The sequence below is a fragment of the Choloepus didactylus genome, chromosome 20, assembly GCF_015220235.1.
Source record: "Choloepus didactylus isolate mChoDid1 chromosome 20, mChoDid1.pri, whole genome shotgun sequence".
In the NCBI taxonomy this organism is placed as follows: domain Eukaryota; kingdom Metazoa; phylum Chordata; class Mammalia; order Pilosa; family Megalonychidae; genus Choloepus; species Choloepus didactylus.
Window position 1 is genome coordinate 47,194,082 of NC_051326.1, and position 9,930 is coordinate 47,204,011.

Consider the following 9,930-nt stretch of genomic DNA (forward strand, 5'->3'; position numbering starts at 1 on the left):
AGTCCACATATTTGGGTTTGAATTAATTTATTAATTTATAAATTAAGTTATAATTAAATTATTAATTAATCCATAACTAATTTCTAATAACATAAACTATTTTCATATAACCTGTTTCCACAACTGAGATTGCAAGAAAGATATACAACTAATTTTGGAGAGCATAATCCCTGCAAATGAGAACATAGAATGAAAGATTTTAATTGACAGCCACATTCTTTCTAAACTTTTTTTTTAATTTGGAAAAGTTTTAAAAATACAAACAAGTATAGTGGATAATATGGTATTTACCATGACTCAAAATAAAAATATAATAATTTGTTATGCTGTATTTATAGCTGATATTTATTTTCATGGAATAAAACTTAGAATTTATAGAATACAGACTAAAAAGAAAGCAAACAATCCAAGTAAAATCACACTTCTCTTCCTATCAATCACCTTCCTCTCCATCGGTAGGTGTTTTAGTCTGCTAGGCTGCAAAAACACAACATACCAGAAATGGGTTGGCTTTTAACAATGGGGAGTTCTTAGCTTACAAGATTGCAGTTCTGAGGCTGTGAAAATGTCAAGATCAAGGCATCAACAGGTGATGGTTTCTCCCCAAAGGCTAGCTGATGCCGATCCTGGACTCTTCTGTCACATGGTGACATCTGCTGGTGTCTCCCTTCTCTTCCAGGTTTCATTGCTTCTAGTTTCTGGCTTCAGTGACTTCCTCTCTGTTTCTGAGGCTTTGCTGTTATTTCAACAATGTTCTCAGTGTATTCACCAGGGGCAAGATTCCATTTCAAAATACCACTTTCTTTGCTCATCCATAAGAAGCACCTCCTCATCCACTCAACTTTTATCATGAGGTTACAGCAATTCAGTTACACGTTCAGGCTACATTTCTAATTCCAGTTCTCTTTCCATTTCAACTATGTCTGCAGTTACTTCCTCCACTGAAGTCTTGCACTCCTCGAAGTTTTCCATGAGGTTTGGAATCAACCTTTTCTGAACTCCTGTTACTGTTGATATTTTGACCTCCTCCCATGAATCACAAATGTTCTTACTACCTAGAATGGTGAATCCTTTCCAGAAGGTTTTCAGTTTACTTTGCCCAGATCCATGAGAGCAACCACCATATATGGCAGTTATAGTCTTACAAAATGTATTTCTTAAATAGTAAGACTTGAAATTCAAAATTATTCCTTGGTCCATGGGCTGCAGACTGGATTTTGTGTTAGCAGGCATGAAACCATTAATTTTGTTGTGTCTCTCCATCAGAGCTCTTGGATAACCAAGTGTATTGTCAATGAGCAATAGTATTTTGAAAGGAATCTTTCATTATGAGCAGTAGGTCTCAATAGTAGGCTTTAAATATTCAGTAAACTTTCTCCATATCAGCAATAAGTCTATTTTTCTTCCTGATCATTCGTGTGTTCACTGAAGTAGCACCTTTAATTTCATTCAAAAACTTTTCCTTTGCATTTACAACTGACTAACTGTTTGGTGCAAGAGGCCCAGCTTTTGGCTGAGGTCAGCTTTTGACATGCCTTCCTCACTAAGCTTAATCATTTCTAGCTTTTGATTTAAAGTGAAAGATGTGCAGCTCTTCCTTTGACTTGAATACTTAGAGGCCATTGTAGGGTTATTACTGGCCTAATTTCAATATTGTTGTATCTCAGGGAATAGGGAGGCCTGAGGAGAGGGAGAGAGATGGCGAATGGCTGGTTGGGGGAGCAGTCAAAATACACACATTTATTGATTAAGTTTGCCACCTCATATGGGCGTGGTTCCTGGTACCCCCAAACAATTACAATTGTAACATCAAAGATCACTGATCACAGATCACCCTAACAGATACAATAACAATGAAAAAGTCAGAAATATTGTGAGTGTTCTAGTTTGCTAATGCTGCCTTTTATGCAAAATACCAGAAATGGATTGGCTTTTAAAAAAGGGGTTTATTTTGTTACACAGTTACAAAAAGGCCATAAAGTGTCCAAGATAATGCATCAACAATTGAGTATCTTCACTGGAGGATGGCCAATGGCATCCAGAAAACCTCTCTTAGCTCAGAAGGCACATGGCTGGTGTCTGCTTGCTCCCAGGTTGCATTTCAAAACGGAGTTCTCCAAAATGTTGCTCTTGGGGCATTTGCCCTCTCTTATCTTCTCCAGGGCAAAAGTCTGCTTTCAATGGTCATCTTCAAACTGTCTCTCATCTGCAGCTCCTCACTCAGTGCCTGTTCACTCTTCAAAGTGTCCCTCTTGCCTGTAGCAAGCTTGCTCCTTCTGTCTGAGATTACATAGTGCTCTAGTAAACTAATCAAGGCCCAGGCTGAATGGGCAGGGCCATGCTTCCATGGAAATTATCTAATCAGAGCTGTCACCTACAGTTGGGTGGGTCGCATCTCCATGGAAATACTCAAAGAATTACAATCTAATGCCCACATGAGATTGCATCAAAGATGATGGCATTTGGGGGGACATAATACATCCAAACTGGCACAGTGAGAACTACCAAAATGTGACAGAGACATGAAGGGAGCACATACTGTTGGAAAAATGGTGCCAATAGATTTGCTCAATGCAGGATTGCCACTAACCTCCAATTTGTAAAAAATACAGTTCTGTAAAGTGCAATAAAGCAAAGTGTAATAAAGCAAGGTATGCCTGTATATATTTTCCATCTTTTTGCTTTTAACCTACCTATATCTTTATATTAATAGTGTGTCTCTCATAAGAAAGCACTGAGGTTTCTTTGTATATCCACTTTGACAGTCTCTGTTTTTAAATTAGAGCATTTAGTTTATTTACATATAATGTAATTATTGATATGGTTGGGTTAAAGTCTACCATCTGGTTCTTTGTTTTATCTTTCTCCCATTTGTTCTTTTTCCTCTGTTCTTCATTCCCTGCTTTCTTTTAGATTATTTCAGTTTTTTAAAAATCTTTTGTTCTATTCATTGTTTGTTTTTTCTTTTTAACTGCGTCTTTGTTTTATTTACTTTTCTTTTTAGTGGATGCTCTAGGAATTAAAATATGTCTTTAAATTATCATATTAAATAAGTACTATAACACTTTACATGTTATATAAAAACTGTATCTAAGCCTCCTCTTATCTTTTGTGCTATTGTTGTCAAAGATTTTATTTTTACATTTGTTGTAATTCCCAGAGATTCATTTTAAACATTCTATTACCTTTTATAAATATAAAAAAAGGAAATCATTATTTTCCCTATACTTAACACTTTTGGTACTTTTTAGTCTTTTCTGTAGAGCTAAATTTCCCATTTTTATCATTTCCCTCCATTTCAAAGAACTTCTTTTAGCATTTCTTATATTAAAAACCTAATGGCAACACATTCTCTCACCATTTTTATCTGAAACTCTGTTATCCTCATCTTCATTTTTGGAAGACACTTCAGTTGATTCAGAATTCTAGTTCAACACAGTTTACTTTCAGCAATTTAAACATTCTAGTACATTGTCTTCTGGCTTCCATTATTTCTGATGAGAAGTCAGCCTTAATTCTGCTTACTGTTCACCTGTCTTTAATGTGTCTTTTATCTCTGAATGCTTTTAAGATATTATCTTTATACTTGTCATCAACTTGTGACAATTTGATGTGACAAGGTGTATTTTTATTCATATTTACTGTCACAGTGTTTGTTCAATTTCTTAAGTATTTGGATTAATAATTTTCAAAATTTGGAAAAGAGTGTTCAGTCATTATTTCTAAAAGCATTATTTCCTGCTTTATTCTCTCTCTTCACATATTCAAGGATACCACTTATACATGTGTTAGACTACACAGTGATTATTTATTGCCACTCTATAGTTTTAAAAATATCCTTTTCTATTTTTTGATTTACTTTGAATAATTTCTCTTGTTATCTTAAAATATACTACTCATTTCTTCTGTAATGCCCAGTTGGTTGTTAAACCTATCTAATGATTTTTTTATTTCAAATATTTTATTTTTCAGTTCTACTTCTTTTTAAGAGTATCTATTATTCTCTGAAACACCTCACATTTTGACCAATTATATCAATTCTTTCTATAAATTCTTTAATACATTTATGGTAGTTATTTTAAAGTACTTATGTTCTATTCCTGTACCTGGGTCATCTGTGTTTCTGCTTCTAAGGACTGTGGTTTATCTTATCATAGGTCACGTTTTCCTGTTCTTCACATGTCTTGTTATGGACATTGTGTATAATACAATAGGGGAAACTTACATATAATATTTTTTTTTTGGTTTATTTCTCAGAATGCAAGCCATTTATTCTGTTTGTATGCTAGCATGAGAGGATGATTATTTAGATTTCTCCTGCTGTTCAGTTGATTTGATGCCAGGCCACAACTTTAATTACATTGTGTTCACCTGTGTTTAATTATCCACTTCCCATACTCTCAGAAACGATGTCACCTGCTGCCATTTGATCTGTTGGTATTTGTGCTCAGAGAGGGATTTTGACTGTATTTCCAATTAATTCTGATACACTGTGGAGTTTATCTGTAGATTGAGTATGTGGGGGGAATTTAGAGAATGCCCAAGCCTTTAGCACCTTGATTTTTGTTTGGGGTCCTTCTAAGTTCCAGTCCATTTCAGGAGCACACATTGTCATTTGATCTTTACTGTTCTTTCTTAGTCCTGGAAAAGTCTTTTCTTGTAGACTCCTTCTTCCACCTATCTGGACTGAAACCATCTGCCTGCTATTAGTCAGGGCTTTCTAGGGAAAGAGAACCAACAGGAGATATCTGTAAAAATGAGATTTTATAAAAGTGTCTCAAGCAACTGTGGAAATGCATGAGTCCAAATTCCACAGAGCAGGATGCACAAGCCCAAATTCTGTAGGGCAGGCCGTGAGCTGGCAACTCTGATGAAGGTCCTGATGAACTCCCCAGGAGAGGCTGGGTGGCTGAAGAAGAAATGAAAGTTCTCTCTTCTCCTTTAAAAGTCTTCAACTGGGGAAGGACAGTGGCCTGCAAGGCTCATCGCAGACATCGTGGTGGTGATGTCAGCAAGCCAGGCGAGTGTCGGGGTGGCAGCGACAGGGCCTCCTGCACTGCAGGGCAACGTGGCCTTCTGCCTCCCTCTGGTTCCCAGGAAGTGGCTGTTTGCAAGTGTGGGAACAGCAGCAACGAAGGCAGAGACCCTGGCTTGTCTCTCTCCTCCCCACCAGCCTTAGCCGGGGGAGTCGAGGCAGCTCGTGTGGCTGGAGGGGGTCTGCTGCCCAAGAATGGGAATTCTCTTTACCAGGATATGGTGACTGTTCAATCACCAGGAGCACAAAGTTGACATTGTTGGGCTGGATAATGCAGGGAAAGGGAAAACTACCATCCTTTACCAAATTTCTATGAATGAAGTTGTACCTACATCCCCTACAATAGGAAGTAATGTAGAAGAGATATTCATTAATAATACACATTTACTAATGTGGGATATTGGTGGCCAAGAATCTCTTCATTCTTCCTTGAACACTTACTGTACTAACACTGAGTTTATAATAGTTGTTGGGAACAGAACAGAGAAAGGATTTGTGTAACTAGAGAAGAACTGCATAAAATGTTAGTGCATGAGGACCTAAGAAAAACTGGATTGTTGATTTTGCTAATAAACAAGATGTTAAAGAATGTATGACTGTAGCAGAAATCTCCCAGTTTTTGAAACTAACTTCTATTAAAGATCACCAGTGGCATATCCAGGCATGCTGTGCTCTTACAGGCGAGGGATTGTGCCAAGGACTTGAAGGATGATGTTACAACTTCAGATTGCATGATCTCTACTGAACTCAACTCACAGACTTTGTGTAAATGAAGTGCTGGATTTTTCCTGAAAGCTGAAAAAAATTAACGGTTTAGATATATTTATAATAAACTGATTTAAACTTTTTCTGTAAGAAGAAAAATTAAGACCACTTATTTAAAAACAAAGATGAAGTCCAATCTTCCAATTGGCTTTCTCATCTGTTCCTTCCAATGTTAAGTCCTAAAGCTGTGACTGACATTTTTTCTCATAATGAACCTCTCAGGACATTGTGTAGCCTGTGGTAAGCACAAAAGAAGGAAGACATTGTTAACTTTAAGAGCTTTATTATCAGTATAAACCTCCCTAGGTGAATGTTCTCTTCTTGTCCTATTAAGTCAAAATACAAATCAGCACAGATATTCAGTTCCCAATATTTTAATGTGTAGTGTTACCTATGCAAAGTATTTTGCATAATGTTGTATATTGTGTATATACCTCAAGTTTGAGTTAATGGCTTTGATTTGTGTTCTCAAAAAAAGCGAGTTACATGAGAATTAATTTATCCTTAGTTGTAACCATATGTGATGAGTACTGGCATTGGTATTAAGTGCCATTTTGTACTTTTCCCTTTAGGTTCTCTGTATTGTACCAACCAACCTGCAATTCATTGAGCTGCTCTTTAAAAAAAAAAAAGAAAGAAAAAGGAAAATAGCTTGATGTTGTGTACATATTTTTTTGTTGATCACATCACACAGAAACAACTGAATGGAACTTATATCAAATTCTTGGCTTATGTATTACTAATGGGCAGAATTACACAGCAAATAATTATCAGGTCATTCCCTGTATAGAATGCCATCTATATTACTGAATAAATTGTTGATCCACTAAAGAAAAAAAGGGTCTTTGACTGATTGGATTCTCTCATTGCAGAAGATACTCCCTTACTTGACTGTAGATGTAATCAGCCACAGATGCAATCAATTGACTGATGATTTAATAAACCAATCTTCTGTTTATTAACCAGCCTTGAAATGTTCTTGCAGTAGTAGTTATGCAAGTGTTTGCTTGATCAAACAACTGGGCACCATCACCTGGCCAAGTTGACACATGAACCTAACCATCACAGGTACATCTGTGGCCTCTTTTACTTATAAAGGGATTATTTTTCTCAGGAATTCAGTTTATCAAGGATTCCTTAAATCCACCATTCATTCTGTAGAATAGTACAATTCTGTAGAATAGTATAATTTTTAATTTGTCCATTTTTTATTATTACCATAGTAGCAAAGGAGTTTCATATCTTTCTACATCCTAACCAGAAGGATAGATTATTTGTACATCTTAATCTTAATATTGTTATCATTATTCATACATATTTAGAGCTCTGGATCAGCACTGCAATGATGGGAATGTTCTAAATTCTGCCCTGTTTTGTAAAGCACTCTTCCGGTTTGCTAATGCTGCTGTTAGGTAAAATACAAGAAATGGATTGGCTTTTATAAAGGGGGGATATTTGGTTACAAATTTACAGTCTGAAGGCCATAATAGTGTCTGTGCTGGTTTGAATGTATTATGTCCCCCAGAAAAAGTGATATTCTTTGATGCAATCTTGTGGGGCAGACATATTAATGGGGATTAAGCTGGAACATTTGGATTAGGTTGTTTGCATGGAAATGTGCCCCACCCAACTGTAGGTGATAACTCTGATGAGATATTTCCATGGAGGTGTGGCCCCACCCATTCAGGGTGGGCCTTGATCAGTGGAGCCATATAAATGAGCTGACAAACAGAAAGAACTCAGTGCAGTTGACAGTGGCATTTTGAAGAGAAGCTACAGCCAAGAGGGACACTGAAGAAAGCACAGGAGCTGCAGATGAGAGACATTTTGAAGAAGGCCATTGAAAGCAGACTCTTGCTCCAGAAAAGCTAAGAGAGGACCGATACCCACAGGCAACTAAGAGTGACATTTTTGAGGAACTGCGGCCTAGAGAGGAATGTCCTGGGAGAAAGCCATTTTGAAACCAGAATTTTGGAGCAGACACCAGCCACATGCCTTCCCAGCTAACAGAGGATTTCCGGACACCATTGGCCATTCTCCAGTGAAGGTACCTGATTGCTGATATGTTACCTTGGATACTTTATGGCCTTAAGACTGTAACTGTGTAACCAAATAAACCCCCTTTTATAAAAGCCGATGCATCTTTAGTGTTTTGCATTCCAGCAGCATTAGCAAACTAGAACAGTATCCAAGCTAAGGCATCAACAGTAGTGTGCTTTTGCTGAAGGATGGCCAATGGCATCTGGAAAACCTCTGTTAGCTGGGAAGGCATGTGGCTGGTGTCTGCTGATCCCGGGTGTGTTCCAGCTCCTCTCTCAGCTCCTGTGCATTCTTCAAAAAGTTGCTCTTGGGATGTTTTGTCCTCTCTTAGCTTCTCCAGAGCAAACTCTGGACTAGCAAAAGTCTACTTTCAATGACTGTCTCCAAAATGTCTCTCTAAGCTGCAGCAGCTCTCTAAAATGTCACTCTCAGCTACTCTGAGCTCCTTCTGTTTGTGAACTCTTTTATAGGACTCCAGTGATTAAACCAAGGCCCACCCCGAATGGGCAGGGTCCACATCCCCATGGAAACAACCAATCAAGAGATTCTAACCTAATCAACACTAGTATGTCTGACCCCACAAGATTACATTAAAGAACATGACATTTTGGGGGACATAGTACATCCAAATCAGCACAGGCACCTACCAGACACATGGGGTTATTGAGTATATGCTATGTGTTTAGTGTGACTGAGGAACTAAAGTTGTAACTATTGATTTTTAATCAATTTCAAATTAAAGAGTCACATGTGGCTAGTGGGTGCTATTTTGGAAAGCTCATTCTAGATGGTTTGTTATAATAGAAGGATTATGGACAATAGAAAGTAGGTGTTTTGAACTTTTGTTGCTTTAGCTATTGGTTGTTTAGCTACTTATGACATACTAATGCCACAAAATTTTACATACGATTTTTAAGAGAAATACATTTGTTTTACATAGTACAACAATTCAACAACAGTAATATGGTAAAAGGAGAAAAAAACAAAGAAAGTTAAATGTATGAGCCATGTGTGAATGTGTTTTCATAAATTTTGTAATAATACTAAATCAATACTATAGGTGATCATATGATTCTTGTCAAAAGATTATTAAAAATTGAGGTAAAACATTCTTCTCAGCCTTTTCTTTCTCCCTAATATCCTTCATTTAAGTATCTTTAAGTATCCTATCAATAAATTAGTAACCCTACACTAATTTTAACAGTCAACTTTTACTAAGAGTTTGCATAAGAAAATCCTGCAAGCAATTGGTCAAGTATGTATAGAGTGAACATATGTCCCTGTTTAATTGGAAGTACACCTATTTATGCAGTTATTCAGTATTTTGTTTCAATTTCAAATGTGTCCCCATTTAGATAATAAATTATAAATGCAGAAAGGTGTAAATGGAAAAACCCTAAGGCAGAAATATGTTTTATCAAGTCATGCCCTAAAAGGACATTCCAAACCAGGAGACAATTATATTTGTGCTGAAAGTGTCTATTTTGTAAGCTAAATTTGCCAGCTTAGTCTTTATATAAGGATGTTATGACTCAGTCTGCCCCTTCCGATTACTTGCAATTTTTAGACCATTAACCATTTGGCCGAAACATTTTGGAAATTTCAGATTCTAGTCTCCATTGAGAAAAAACCAGTAAGTTGGATTGTGTTCACTGGCATAAGTGTGAAGGTAGTTTTGTAGTGGAGTTTTACATTGTTGGGTTTGAGCTTGACTAAAGGTTGGGGGGAGGGGGTGGGGAATAGAGACATCCAATCTAGAACTGCTTACAGAGGTTCCCCAGACAACATATGAGAGATTTATTTGGATATATTAAGTCTGGAGAAGCATTACATTCAGAAGATAGAGAGCACATAGTATTTGGGAATTTGAATATAAAGAGTTATTAAACAATGCTAAAAAAGTTAAGTATAAGATATTAGAAAACTCTGTATGATACTTTAAGACGGACAAACTTGGAAAGGGGTTCAGACTTCATTGGAGAAGGTGAGGCAAACCCTGCTGAATGGCAGGGAAGTTCGCCCTGATCAGTTCACAGAACTGGTCTGCATCATGGAGCAAGCAGGAAAGAACTGCCCAAAGAGTTGTCAGG

The 9,930-nt window shown here is 36.9% G+C and overlaps 1 pseudogene; it reads left to right on the top strand.

Annotated features, from left to right (window-relative positions):
* Positions 1-5,230: 5,230 nt before the first annotated feature.
* Positions 5,231-5,747, top strand: LOC119516484 (annotated as a pseudogene).
* The last annotated feature ends 4,183 nt before the right edge of the window (positions 5,748-9,930 follow it).